Below are 15,439 nucleotides of genomic sequence, written 5' to 3'. Positions count from 1 at the left end.
AGAGATGTTATTTTCATCACAGGAGACTGGAATGCTAAGGTGGGCAGTCAGATGACACCTGGAATTACAGGTAAGCATGGCCTGGGAGAACAAAACGAAGCAGGACATAGGCTGATAGAATTTTGCCAAGACAACTCACTCTGCATAACAAACACTCTCTTCCAACAACCTAAGAGACGGCTTTATACATGGACTTCCCCAGATGGACAACACTGAAATCAGATTGACTACATCCTTTGCAGCCAAAGGTGGCAGACATCTATACAGTCAGTAAAAACAAGACCTGGAGCTGACTGTAGTTCCGATCACGAACTTCTTCTTGCACAATTTAGGATCAGACTAAAGAGATTAGGGAAGACCCACAGATCAGCTAGATATGAGCTCACTAATATTCCTAAGGAATATGCACTGGAGGTGAAGAATCGATTGAAGGGACTGGACTTCGTAGATAGGGTCCCGGAAGAACTCTGGACAGAAGTTTGCAACATTGTTCAGGAGGCGGCGACAAAATACATCCCAAAGAAAGAGAAAACCAAGAAGGCAAAATAGCTGTCTGCTGAGACACTAGAAGTAGCCCAAGAAAGAAGGAAAGCAAAAGGCAACAGTGATAGGGGGAGATATGCCCAATTAAATGCAAAATTCCAGAGGTTAGCCAGAAGAGATAAGGAATTATTTTTAAACAAGCAATGCGCGGAAGTGGAAGAAGACAATAGAATAGGAAGGACAAGAGACCTCTTCCAGAAAATTAGAACCATTGGAGGTAAATTCCAGGCAAAAATGGGTATGATCAAAAACAAAGATGGCAAGGACCTAACAGAAGAAGAAGAGATCAAGAAAAGGTGGCAAGAATATACAGAAGACCTGTATAGGAAGGATAACAATATCGGGGATAGCTTTGACGGTGTGGTCAGTGAGCTAGAGCCAGACATTCTGAAGAGTGAGGTTGAATGGGCCTTAAGAAGCATTGCTAATAACAAGGCAGCAGGAGACGACGGCATTCCAACTGAACTGTTCAAAATCAAAACGATTTAATAAAGATGAAAAGGCACCAGGGAAGAGACAGAGACATACTGTTTCCAGAATGTAACAGCAGATGGCAACAGAATACAACAAACAAAAAATCAGGCATGTGCGTACAACTGCCATCACAAAGGAAAACAATGGAATATTCAAAGTAACATACTATTTCACATTCCTTTTATTCATTTTCTCCATATTGTTCATAAATGAATACATCTTTATAACAGTCCTTCTTTACTTATGATTTTCTTCTTTTAAAATCTGTTAAATTCTAATATTTCTCCATGTAAAAAGTTACTTTTCTATTCTTCACCATTTTCATCTGCTTTCTCTTTAAATGGTATGATCATACTTGCTTGTTTAAATTGTTTATTCCATTCCAAATTAACCCTAAAAGTGAATTTCCCTTTCTTAACAGCTGAAGTTCAGAGTTAAAATTCCTTGATTTTTAGCTCCATAATTTTTAGCTTCCAAGGAGCTGCAGTCGGTTTTGATATGTGCATTTCTACCTAGATCTTGTCCAAACGTTCTTCTTTACAGGGAATTTTTTTTCGCCATTTACCTATCTCAGAGATTCAATTGGGAAAACATTTTTTTAAAAAAACAGCACTGTAGCAGCTGTGGTATTATAAACTGTATGCAGGGGTCTGTATCACTTTGTCCTGCAACAATTAAGTACAAAAAAATCATTATGGTCAGGAAATCTAAATCTGCTAACACATACTCACATACACAATGCAAATTAAAATGTAGGCAAATATACATATGGCATTAAAACTGATTACATATGTTATCATAAACTGTTATTTCTTTATAACTATTATTTGCGTAAAAAAGCACAGTGAAGATGAATGGGTAAGCGAATTTTTAATAATACTAGGTCAAGTTACTGCTGAAAATTCATATTTCAGAGTAGAGATATTTCAGATATCTTTAGTCTTGAAAACAGAAAGGGTTTTTTTCAACTGAAATACTTAGATTTGCATATACTTGGAGTAAGAAAGGGTTGTCTGTAAGTGGGACTGCAGAAGTGGGACTTGATTTTGCCTCAGTGCTCATGCGCTCTACTTTTTTATGATTATTATTACTATTGAGCTTTCAAGGGTTTAGATCTAGCCTTGTAGATAAATGCTACATGCTTTGAGTTTTTGGTTCACCAGCTTTACTTGGAGGAATAAAATACTATATCGTATTTGAGCTAGATCCAAATGAGATGCACATTTGGAGGTGTAAGTCTCCCAGAATTTCATAACAGGTTCCGAAGTTTCAATATCTTGGCGTTGGGAACATTTGTGAGAGATTCCAAATTCAAAAACCATCTATAGCACTCCATATGGTTCATTAGCCATAAGCATGCTATTGACCTATTGGTACTGTGTGCTACTTGCATTTTATTTTCTAATATGACATTTTCCCTTCTAGAAATATAAATGAATATATGAATATTGATGGAAGAAAAGGTCACATAGGGAAAAAGATATTTGAAAGAAAGTACTTAAAAATTAGTCCTGAAAATCGTAAGTTTGACTCAGCCAATTAAGCAAATGTCAGCAATGCAACTAATAATACAAACCACTGATTAAACCGTAACAGCTTCGGCTATTTCTCTACCCTTGTTTGGCTTCAAATTCTGCTCAAGTAGCTTTGCATATATAAACGGGGTTGATATTAGAATTTGTGGTTAGATAGTACATAATAGGCTTTTTTAAAGATAAAGCAAATCTGAGCATTTTGCTCCTAATATATGTGTGAACCTGAACTATTTCAAATCTGAAACACCCTGAAACCCACCCTTGATTGTAAAGTGGGTTGTTTGGAACAGCCTTAAAATCTTTAAAATGCAAAACATTCTGTTTCAAGCTCAAAACATTTCCAAAATGATTGAAACAACTCATTTTGCATTCAAAACAGCTATTTCACAATCAAAACAGTGTTTCAGATTCCACATGGTTGAAACACAGAACATTTTGCATAGCAGGTGCACTAGCAAAAAGGAAAAAAAAAGCCTTGTAAAAATAATCCTTGCAGAATTGCCTAAATGTTGAATCCTCATTACCTGCATTTAGATGCCACGCTTATTACCTGACCACACTGTGTCATTCGGCCCTAAATGTTGAATCCTCATTACCTGCATTTAGATGCCACGCTCTTCAGAGAGCTCTGAAGAGTGAAAAAACATACAGGTAGTCCTCACTTAACAACCATTCGTTTAGTGATAGTTCAGACTTACGATGGTGCTGAAAAAAAGCGACTTACAACTGGTCCTCACACTTACAACCCTCCTTGCAGTCACATGATCACAATTCGGGAGCTTGGCAACTGGTTCACATTTATGACCATCACAGCATCCCGTGGTCATGTGATCACTATTTTCGACCTTCCAGGCCAGCTTCTGGCAAGCAAAATATATGGGGGACTGTGTGATCCACTTAATGACTACACGATTTGCTTAACGCCTGCATTGATCCACTTAACCACCACACAAAAGGTCATAAAATCAGGTCAGATTTGTTTAATTACCACTTCACTTAGCAACCAAAATTCTGGTCCCAGTTGTGGTTGTTAAGGGAGGACTACCTGTACCTCATTCATTTCTGGAAGCAGACTCTCGTACAAAGGGTATGTAGTAATGCTATTTCTGATGCTCAGGACAGTTTTGGAAGATTGAAAGCCTGTGTCTCTTTTTCTGCTCTGATTACTTATTTTCTCCATTCCCTGTTAAGCTCTGATCCCATTATTTGCTACCAGTGTGGTGGTATCTTTGCCACAGACAGAGCTAGGCAAATTATTCCATAGAGATTTTCAAAGATCCCATTGGAGAAGTTGAGCAGCCTTTATATATTCTAATCATAAGACAACAATTTTTTCTCACATAACAATATCACAGGCTTTGTTCCAGAACAATTCTACATATGATATGCAAAGCATTTAAAAGAGGTGTTTCTCAACATATGGGAGTGCAAGTGAAGCATCTCCTTTTGAATAATTAAATCAGTCATGTCTTTGCCAAGTTTGCACAGATACTTTGGAAGCTGATCCAGCTGTCTCTGCATAAGCTTTACTGAATGTAGGCCATATCAGACTGACTGATGGACTGACAGACACACAGCTAGATATGGCTACTTTATTTTATTTTTTTTAAAAGAGGTGCTTCATTCATATCCCCATGATGGAAAGCACTTCTGAATGCTTTGCAAAGCCCTATTACACGTCCAGATTGATACGCAGTCATGCCCTCAGCTTCGTGAACACCATTAGACTTCAAGGCTAACCAATCCATACAGTCTTCTCAATAACAGCTGTTGTAAGGGAAGGACAAAAGCTAGATTTGAAACTATTGGTAGATCTCTAAGTTATATGCAGATTTCTGATTGCTATTTTTAACTATCCTTTTGCCTCCTGCCCTAAATTATGAGATAAGCTTTGGCTAAACCAGAACAAATTTTGGTAATGGACAGTTCTGGCACTCAAACTACATTCCCAGATGCTGAAGTAGAATCTTTTGCCGTGGGCTCTTCCAGTAGATAGCTCTCAGAATTCTAGTAAAAATGGAAAGGTCAATCATGCTGGCACTCTTCCTTGACTTTAGGCATGTACTCCAATATTTTGCTATGGGATCATGAACACAGGAACACCGACTTCCCCATGTGCATCACTCATATCTGAAATTGTGAGTGTAAGTGACTTAATTCTCCAAAGATTAATCTATTATTTGATTTGGAGGGGTTCATATTTGAATGCTCCCCCAGGATGTGAGTGAGACTATCCACTGGATATGCATTTGGATAGGTCTCATTATTGTAAATAGCACCCATGGATCTCTTCCCTTGGACTGAACTACTGGCTCCATGAAACTTATGTGGTAACTAAAACCCCACTGCTGACATAAGAATTTATTTTCTGCATGTTTTTCTTAGGTCCCTTCTATGAAAAAAATCCAACCTGTTAAAATGCTCAAACACATGATGGCTATTGTTCACAGTTACAGTGTTAAATTTCATGTCCATCAGATCTCAGACCTTAAGCACAGGCATCAAAAGGCAACAGGGCACTATTTTTAGTGGCCGGGCAATGAACCACTTGCTTCAGTCAGAATCTTCTGAAAATAATATTACCTTCTTCTTTCACAAGTTTTAATCCTATTTGAGTATAAGAAATAGATTGCCTGGTCCCTGATCTTTAATTTTGACTTATTTTGCAAGGACATCCCAAGAGAGAAACCATAGTTAATCCTGCTCCTCACTTCCTCATCTTCACAAGCTTGATGGGATGATCAGTGGAAAATCCCACATGCAGACTCATGATAAACTTTTCATATTCATTCTTGCTACATCTCTTCTAAAGTTAACACAAAGCTTGTGTTAACTTTACTCGATACATCTCTTTCCACTGCTTAGGCTTTGTACTACATGCTTGTCTTACTTACTTACTTACTTACTTATTTAATGTGCTACCCAACTCCCTTGTATTTCCTTTAAAAAAAAAAAGTCAATGTCTGAATGCCAAACTGGACATGATGATGGGGAATGAAAGATTTTCTTAACCCATTTACCTTAAGCAGTTCCACTTTTTACTTCTCTGGTATGATTTGTGTTTCTTTTCCCTTGTGGGTAGTAAAGCAATTTGAAGAGGAACATTTGAGTGAGAAAATCGCTAGAAGAGAAAACATTAAATAAGCCCTCCCTCTGTTGAAGTTATTCTGGCCTTAAAAGGGAAAAAAAACAGGAGAAATAATTCATTATAGGCATATAGTATCTCGATTGGACCTTGCATTCAATCTTATGACAGTACTGTGTTCTCTTCCAGGCCACAGCTTTAAAAACGTGTACACTTTTGTTTCTTTCATTTCTACCTTGGATGATGTCATTTAAAATGTGAATATGTAACATATGCCACTGAGTAATGGCTCAGCTTCTTCCTATTTGCATGGTGGCAACTTCTGATTTCTTTGTCACATGGTTGGACTGATTTTGTGATGCTTGAAACAGCTGTCTCTGCTAGGACTGTCAGATACAGACTGCAAAAGTCTGGATGAGCTGTACATGGCAGCAAAGAGAACCAGAAAATTCCAACTGTAAGGTTTTCATGGTATCTTTGGATTTTTATTAAGTAATGTATTGCACACAGGTACAACTGATAATTTTTTTTCCTACGTTAGACACTGATTTACCCATGCTTCCATCACTTGACTCACTCTTACCTTGACTCATGACAGCTAAGGATGAATTTAAATATCTTCTCTTCTTTCTCAGTGGCCTGATAGAAGATCTGGCATTGCAAGAGCACAACACAGACCACTTTGTCTTCTAAAGTGCCAAAAAGCACAGTAAACACATTAATTTGGTTTTGAGACAGTAATCCTAATTGGGGGAAGGGGAGGGGTGAAAAAGAAGAAAAGTGGAGCTGTCTTTTCTCAACCCAGTGAATTTAAAACAAACAAAACCTTCCCTATCTCTTCTTCCTCCTTCGCTGAAATTAAGGGAGGAACTGGTGTAGCTGAGAGACTGATTTTAGAGTCTCTCAATCCCATTATAAGGTCTGCTGGCCAAAGAATCTGAAAGTTATGACTGCTTTATTAATTTAATTTAAAAATAAACGTGTTTGCTTTGGTTAAATATAGCTAAAAATAAATCTAGCATCTGCTTGCTTTATATTTATCCATTAATAGAATCCAGTCAGTGACTGAACTATAACTCCCAGCAGCAACAGCACCTGTATTCAGTAATAAGGAATCCTGGGATTTGTAGTTCAGCTACTTCTATTCTCCCAGAGTTAATCCAAAATGTCTAAACCAGGGGTAAAATCTCAGACCTAAAAAACTGGATTTACAGGGAGAAATGCATCAATAAATAAGTTGATATATGGTAGTCAGCTCAAAAAAGGTTTCAAGTATGTTAATGTATGGAAAAGATTTATCACACTAATAAAATCGAATAGTCTGTTTTATAAATGGGATCTATGTAACTCTAATTAATTAGAAATGTGATTAAATTCATCCCTAGCTTAAACAAATTGAAAACATAATACTAAGACCCAGTCCTATATCTTTCAGTAGTATGTAAATATCCTTGAACTCAGTGGAACTTGCTTCTGAATAAAGGTTTTTGGGAATTAGTAAACTAGAGATTTCTATATAATTATCAAAATATTTCCAGGCATCTTAGCAGCAGCCAATATAAACTACATCTAACTAAGCTGATTTAGTTCCACAGAGATCAGTAGAACTAAATGACAGAAATCTTTGACAATTGGATTATGGACTGATTGTGACTAGAATGTATGCTTCTTTGAGAAATGTAGGACTATTATAATAAAAATTGGATTATAAACCTTTCCCACTTTAATTCCTTTTAAAAAGCCTTATTTAAATTAATGCCTTCTTTCATTAGCAGACCAATCTTCTCAATATCTTAATTTGAACTTGTTTTGAGTTTCATTATTTGAAGTAATATAATAAGTACTAAGATTTTTCTAAAAATTTCTACATGGGGAATACAGGGTGGAAGTACTTTAGGACTGGCACATCTTAGATTGCACCATATGAGGTCACATTTTGCACAATTATATCACACACAAACAGTGCAAAAAAAGTGATTATTCTGCTTCACCAAGCTAAGAAGTGGTATCAGAAGTGCTGGTATATTGGTATATATTTTGTTCAGCAAACTGAAGCATGAGCAATTTAATAAATACACGTTTTAGTTTGGACTAGAAACCTTATTCATCTTGTCCAAAAGAATCTATGTGGAAGAAAAAATTACACAGATTTGGACTTGGGGGCATCTATGAGCAAGGGATAAACAAAGTCAAGATAGAGGTCATGACCACATAAAGCCACACCCACTTTTTATATGCATTGCATACACAACACAAATCAAAACAGGTCTGGGCTTTGACAGTGCGGTTGTAGCCACCATTTCGACTCTTTTTGATGCCCTCTACAGATGCCCCTGTTTGGACTACAAATAAATTTGAACATGTAAAATGTAACAAGGTTAACATGTGAAGAAATCTTATGCAGATATGATCCATTCAGATTCCATGAATAGACTACAGACACAGCAAGAATTATTTGGTGAAGTCCAGAATGTGGCATGTTTAATGTACTTACAAATTATTGGAAGAATAAAAACTGACCTCAAAAACAAAGGAGGGCTTTTAAGAAAAGTGATAGAATTTGAACTACTCATACAGAATCAAGACTACCTATTAGGGCATATATGAATTGTTATTTTGATAAGATACAGAGACAGAACAAATAAAAAATTATATGATAAAATGGATGCAAAACTTTAAAGAAATAGTAACAGTATAAAAATTGGAAGAACGATAGAACAAATCTATAAAAATCATTCCAAGTTACAACTTAAGAGAAAATTGGTACAAAATATTTATACCGTAGATGGTGTATAACTCTGTCAATTGTCAAGACTGACAAATCTTGTAGTAATAAATGCTGGAAATGCCATGATATAGAAGGAACATTTTACCATATGTGATGGACATGTAAAAAAACCCTCCAAAGTACTGGAAAGAAACATACAGTAGTATTCAGAGAATTTTAGAAACCAAGTTTCAAGTGAAACCACATTTTTTTAACTAGACATAATTCCAAGACATATCAACAAAAATATCACAGTTTACTAAACTACATATTCACGGCCATGAGGATAAATCTAGCACAACATTGGAAAAGAGGTATGTTACTGATTACATCAGATTGGGAACTTAAAGTTGGAGAATATGCAGCAACAGCAAAACTAACAACATATATTCACATTAGAAGTTTGACCCAATTTAAGCAAGAATGGCTTCCATATATATTATATATCATGTAGCAAGACAAATTTAAGCATTTGAGTATAGTTTTAAGGGGGAAAAGAATTGACCAAAGAACTGAGATCAGAAATATATGAACATTTTAAATGTTTATAAAAACGGTATATGAGTTGGAGTTCAACCAAGGAAAGTTAGAAACTAAATATTTACCTATAATCTTTTAGTATTTTTTCTTCTTTCTCTTTTTTTTGGGGGGGGTAGTGATATATATTTAAATAATAAGATAGTGGAAATATTGTTATTCAGTTCAGAGATTCAAAAAGATCTTTACAACTCTTTTCCTTTTTGTTAAAAATAATTTAATGTTTTTATGTTGATTTTTCATAATGATATGCTGAGCATCAACTGTATGACTTTTGCAATGTCTTTATCCACTTCCTGATATTATATCTTTATTTATTTATTTAATTTTTATCCAGCCTTTATTATTTTTATAAATAACTCCTGGTATTACATTTTTATTTTATTTTATTCGCTTTTTTCCTTTTTAAAAAATTAAAAACATATGAACAAACACAACTTAAAATTATCATTTGAAGATTTATGCAGTGATATTAAATTACCACTATGGTCTTTCTAGCATTTGATGTTTTTTTGCCATGGTGCTGACAACTTGATGTTACAGTTCTTGCAACAAATATGAATACGTATGAAAGAACTCAAAAGTGTTTTGATAGAAAATAGCACTTTATCTAGTTTTGCTCCTAATCAGAACTTCTGAACTATAATCTTGGATTTCAAGACCTTCATATCAAAGGAAACTTTGATTCTGAAGTGTTAACAAAATACTTACATAGAATGCAAAGCACATTTTATGAGTTGTATGTATTACGTGCATGAGTGTGTATAACCAGCCTATTATTATTAGGATAAAGGCCTCTTCATTGAAGGTTATGGACCATAATCTACTGAACTGTTCCAATGCAGGTTGGTAGATAGATTGTTTTAACTTCCCAGCAGGCCCGCAACTAGGGTCTGTGTCACCCAGGGCAAACATGGATTCAGCACCCATTTTGGTGCCCCCCCAGCACTAATTTTGGCATCCCCCCAGTGCTCATTTTGGTTCCCCCCCCCCCCCCAGTGAAGTGTCTGGGGCACATGCCCCACTTGTGTCCCCCCCCCAGTTGCAGCCCTGCTTCCCAGTCTGAGAGAGAGAGATTGAAACATAGAAAGCAAGCAGATCATTTATTTTTGGTCAGCTGTAGTGTTCTTAAAACAGCAATGAAACTACTTTTTTCTTTGAAGTGCTATAGCTTTGTGGATCCTCTGGCCATTCTGTTTCCCCACTTTGAAAAATTCTTGCCTCACTTCACCTCCAGTTCTTAACCATAGCAGGACTTTCAAGGGGGAAATGCATCTCTTAGGCTTTTCAGTTGCCCCTTGTAGAAATCATTCTGATTTTCCTAATGTAGCCAGACAACGCACACATCATGAAGTAAGGACTGTAGCCAGGAACAGCAAACTGAGATTGTGTTAAATGTTGTGATGATGTCATGACACAAATTGTGCACTTACGTATTTGTCTGGATGTGCCCATGATATTGCTGAATTCAAACCCAAACAGCCCCAAACATAGAGAAACAATTAAGATTCCTCTTTTGTTGATATTGTTCTCAAATCATAAGGGGTGAAATCAGTGAAAGATACTAACTCCGTACAAGCATGTGGAGACTGGTAAGCTAACTGTGTACCTACATTGTACACACCATACTTTGATTCTGAGTAAAGCAATAGCTCAAAGTAAGGAGCAGAGAGCAGCTCCAACTCCTCCTCTGGAAGCAATTCTAATGTTGCTTATCCTGTCACCACATTCTCCAGTTCTCTTACTCCGATAGACAGCTTACATGGGCTCCCAGCTGAATTTTTCTTTAAAAAGTAGCTCTTGTCTACTCTGTGTGATGCAGCTGTTCCCAGCCTGACGATGTCTTCCAAGTGTGATGGACTTCCGTTTTCATATCCCTTACCCATCTTGGCTGCACTGGTCAGGGACTATGAGAGCATCCTTAGGGCAACATTGGACTGGGGAAAATTATTTATTTAACAAATTTATATAGCTGCCCATCTACCCAAGGAACTCTGAATAATCACTATAACAAAAGTAAGTTCAAGGAGATCTTGTAGCATCATAATCATCCTTAGATGATGAAGGCAGAAAGTGAACTCAGCCATTGGTCCATCTATTCAATATATCATCAGCCTAGTTACCGAATTAACCCGTTGTCAGGGTCCACAGAACACGTTCATAAAACGGCCAAAGGAGTTGCCTTCGCGCAACGTCCCAAGCCAGAGGTTAACCAAGGTGAACACCATCCAAGTTCAGCACGTTGTACAAAATGCATCTGCTAAATTTTTTACTATCTTGGTTAAGTGTGCAGTGAACACAACCTCTCTCTCTCTCTGCTGCTGATAAATACTTCGGTTGCTTTATTCCCCTGATATGGTGGGGGGGGGGGCGTCATTCTGGCCCGTTCTTGCGCCTCTTTACTTTCCTTCTACCCCACGCGCATTAATGACTTTCCCCAATTGATCTTGCCTCCCTCTCGGGTGATGCACTGCCTCGACCCTTTTTTAAAAATAAGCATCCCCCCGCCCCCTTCTGCCATGTCCATTATCGATCGCCACGCCACTCTTTTAATTTCTCCAGAAGGGAGGAGGGAGAAAAGTGAGCAAGACCCTCACGTGGCGCCGGCAGAACGGGAAGCGGCGGTGGCGCACTCCCAGCGGCTCGGTGCGCGCCCCCGGACTTGCACTTCGGGGCCGCGCACGCGGTCACTCGGCAGCGCGCTCGATGGTCTCTGCCCTAATGCGGGAGTCTGGGAAGGAAGGTGCTGCAGAAGGATGGGAGCTGTTCGGTGAGCCGGCGGGGGCAGCGAAGTCCTGTAGCTCGACGGCTGATGCGGATCGGGGGTAGAGTATTCGGGGCAACCTAGAGCCAGCCTTCCAGACGAGAAAGGAGCGGGAGGCTCAGCCGGAACGGCGGCGGCGGCTAGCCAGGTAAGGAGCGGATGCTGCCGCTGCTGCACGGAGGGCAGCCCCAGGCAGGGACACAGAAGAAAGCACCTTTCGGTCATCTGGATGTGGCCCAGTCAGGCAGCAGGAGAAAAGAGCTGCTGTTGGTGGGCCCGCAGCGGTCGCCGGCAGAGAGGTGTTTCCCGTCCTACCACCAAGGTCCGCTCTTCCGTCCCGAGTCTGCTCGCTCCTCTCCTTGCCCTGCATCCCCCCACCCCCGCAACCCCCTTGGCCTCCGCTGCAGCCTGGTCTCTCCTGTCATGCATTAGCTCCGCACTTAACCGAGCGGCCGCTCCCCTGAGCCGGCGAATCTCCCTTGCTGCCAGGCTAGACATGAAGAGTTTGCTTTTGGAGGGGGGTGGGTTGAATTGGAGTTGCAGTTTTAGGGTGGTGACAGGCTTCAGCATCAGTATACTGAGGATTCCAGAGCCTTGAGCCCTCCTCTTGGAATCTGGCCTGCTTTTCATCCTTGGTTGGTGGGGATGGATAGAACCCATGAAATTGCTGTGGGAAGGAAGGGTGTCTCCAGACCTCGCCTTCAGTCTTGAGAAAGTTCTCTGTGTGTGGTTCAGCTTCCCAACATAGATGAAGAATTACTGTCTGATATTTGGAAGGCCTGGAGGCCATGGCTTTTTTTGCTGGAGAGCCCTTTTGGGTGCAAGGGTAGATTACCATCCACCTAGGACAAAGCTGCAGCTGATGTGAATGGGCATTTTTCATCTGTTAATTCTCTTTTACATGTATGTATGTATGTATTTTAAAAGGAGACCTCAGAAGGGACTGAGGTTTGTAGGATTAAACTGACAGAGTGTAGGTGATCCTGAATTTGGAACTTGCCTCCTGACTCAAAATACAGAAAAGGAAGTAGCAAGGCCGGTATCAGAAAGCAACCTCTTTCTTTTCTATTTTGCCTCTGTATCCACTGGATCAGGTGTGGTACAGCGAGCATCTCCATTTTTCTGTCTAAGCAACCCCGAATGCACAGACAAGAAAAGAAACAGGTACCTCCACTTCTAAAACTCTACACATAAAGGGCCTCTGGGGACGTATGAAAAACTGTGCTTTAGCATGTCATAATTGTTATGGGATGGGAACCCAGAACGTATTTCTGGGACATTTAGTACTAACCCCAGTCTAAACCAGATGCTGGTGAAACATTCTTTTTTCCCAGTAAGAAGTGAGAGAGGGAATACATGTGACCATATTAATTATGATTTGCTAGGATCAAAGCTGTGATTGAACAAAAGATGTGATCTTTGCATATGCTAAGTTAGCTTAGGTGGTATTGATCAAGAGGGTGAAAGTGCTGAATCATTTGTACTTTTCTGCTCCCAGCATGTTCTGTTCTTCAGTTCCATTAGAGTCATCAGGAAGTGAAAGATCTAATTGCAGCATGGTCAGCCTTCAGCATCTTCCTCTATTTCCAGCAGTGTCGCCTTTGGATGTGAAAAAGCAGCTATCATTAATCTAAGCTAGACTTTAGATTGCTAACTCTCTCAAAAAATGCCAGTACAGCATAGAAAGTAGGCCTATTATTGTTAGCTGAAATGGTGTGGTCGAAAAGTTGACAGCAATAAAAACAGATTTGGTCTGTTAACTCTGGAAATGAAGAGTCTGCCCATCTGATCCATACCCATCATAACATTACCAAATTGGCTCTCACTATATCTAGCGATTAGTGATCGATTAGTGATACTGTTTGTGAAAAATATGTGGCTAATTTTAATTAACATAGGGTTTTTAAAATCAGTACTGATTTTGATGAGAGACAGTGAGATACATATTTACCTCTTACAGAAAAATCAGTTTAGTTCAACCTTTATATACTCATGTAGCTAGAAGAGTCAGATAGAATGTTTATTATAAAAAGCTAAAATTACATCTCTTAGTGTTCTGTTACTTTGGAAATTGTGCATTTATGCCTAATTAACCGTTTGGCCGGCCTTATCCACAAGATGAGTTCAAGAAGGCATACATATGTACCAGTACCGCTACACACAAATATTGCCTCGGCATCTTCATAGACATTAATGTTGAAATATTAATACGGAAGTGGGGGGAAGGGGGGCAAACCAACAGCATCTTAGAATTGTCCTGGGTTTCATTATAGACATTCAACAGTGCAAACTCACTGTTACATCTGGGCTGTATTTTGGAAGTACATAGCATCTTCCAAGTGATTTGCAGACTTGTACATGCTTATAGCTAATATCTGTGGCATGCAGCTAGTTGCCAGAATTGCCTGATACTAACACACCACACAGAAGATGCAACACTTCATTCTGGAAGTATTTTTTCCAACTCATACTTGAACCTCTTGTTCTATAGTTGTTTGCTGACTAACTAAAAGTTCTTCAACTTCTTGCTGTTAGACCTTAGAGCACATGTATTAAGGTAACAGGCCCTCTTTAATTGATATTTAAAGAAGTTATTAAGACAAAACTGACACTAAACGGTGTGCAGGGCTAACTTTGTGTTTAGTAAGATGATGCCATTTCTTCTGTGTAGTTTTGATAGATCTAATTTCTCTCCCCCATCCCCCTACCACTTGGTAAGACTGTATTGTTCATGGAGAAACAGGAAAAAACAGGGAGCAAACCCCACACTCACACTGATGAGTTTACCTAGTTGGGTAATGAAACATCTGCAAACAAACAACCAAGCTCAGAGAGCACCAGGGACTCCACAGTTCAACCCTGAGCTACATATATTCTCTTCTATTGAAACAAGGGGAAAAAACCCACTTTTTATGATACCATCTTGAATATTTGGGGGGGGGGAGAATAATTTCCTAGGTGATTTGGCCACATACTAGAGGAAAAAAAGATTTAGGAAGATTGATTGAAAAGCTGGTGACTTAACTGATAACCATGTATTTCTTAGGCAGACAGTAAACTGATTGCCAGAGACAGTGATTTCCAGTAAGTCATAGGCACTGGGAATTAGTATCTCATAATCTGGAAACTGGGTACATCTGGACGTGGTTTCACTAGAAACAGGTATACAGCCTTTGTGTACTCCTAGATTTATCTCTGTCACACGGGACCCATGGGGCATTTGGCCATCTGTGCTTGGTTCAGAAACTGTGACCCTTCACAGAACAAGATCTCCTACCCACAATAGTCCATCCTGTGATAACCTCCCCTTCAGATTACTGCAATGTACTCTATTTGGTGTCATGGTTAAGCCACCAGGCTAGAAACCAGGAGACTGAGTTCTAGTCCTGCCTTAGGCACAAAACCAGCTGGGTGATCTTTGCTCAGTTACTCTTTCTCAGCCCTAGGAAAAAGGCAAAACCCACTTCCAAAAATTTTGTCAAGAAAACTGCAGGGACTTGTCTAGGCAGTCACCAGGAGTCAACAGATTTGAAGGCCCAGAATTTTAATATACTCTATGAGTGCCTTTGATGATGATTCAAAAACAGTAGCTAGTTTATCCTGAACAGCCTTATGATATCTGTCCTAAAATGTTCTTTCAGTCCTAAACTAGATGCTTATATGTTACTAATCACATATCAGGGTATAGTAGTGGTGTTTAAAGCCCAGCCCACCCCTGTGGCAACTGCTTTGGA

General features: G+C 39.0%; 1 protein-coding gene across 6 annotated transcripts in view; it reads left to right on the top strand.

The window, feature by feature from the left end:
* Window positions 1-11,626: 11,626 nt before the first annotated feature.
* Window positions 11,627-15,439, top strand: part of NFASC (neurofascin) — a 199,322-nt gene continuing 195,509 nt past the window's right edge. For 3 of the 6 annotated variants that reach the window (XM_063297527.1, XM_063297528.1, XM_063297525.1), the window contains exon 1: window positions 11,627-11,853. The gene's annotated coding sequence lies outside the window, so the exon portion shown is untranslated. The remainder of the gene's footprint in view (window positions 11,854-15,439) is intronic. The other 3 variants (XM_063297530.1, XM_063297529.1, XM_063297531.1) reach the window with 2 other exon arrangements.

The sequence above is a fragment of the Candoia aspera genome, chromosome 3 (genome assembly GCF_035149785.1).
Source record: "Candoia aspera isolate rCanAsp1 chromosome 3, rCanAsp1.hap2, whole genome shotgun sequence".
Taxonomy (NCBI): Eukaryota; Metazoa; Chordata; class Lepidosauria; order Squamata; family Boidae; genus Candoia; species Candoia aspera.
Note: the sequence above shows the minus strand (reverse complement) of the source record. Positions and strands in the feature narration are given on the sequence as shown.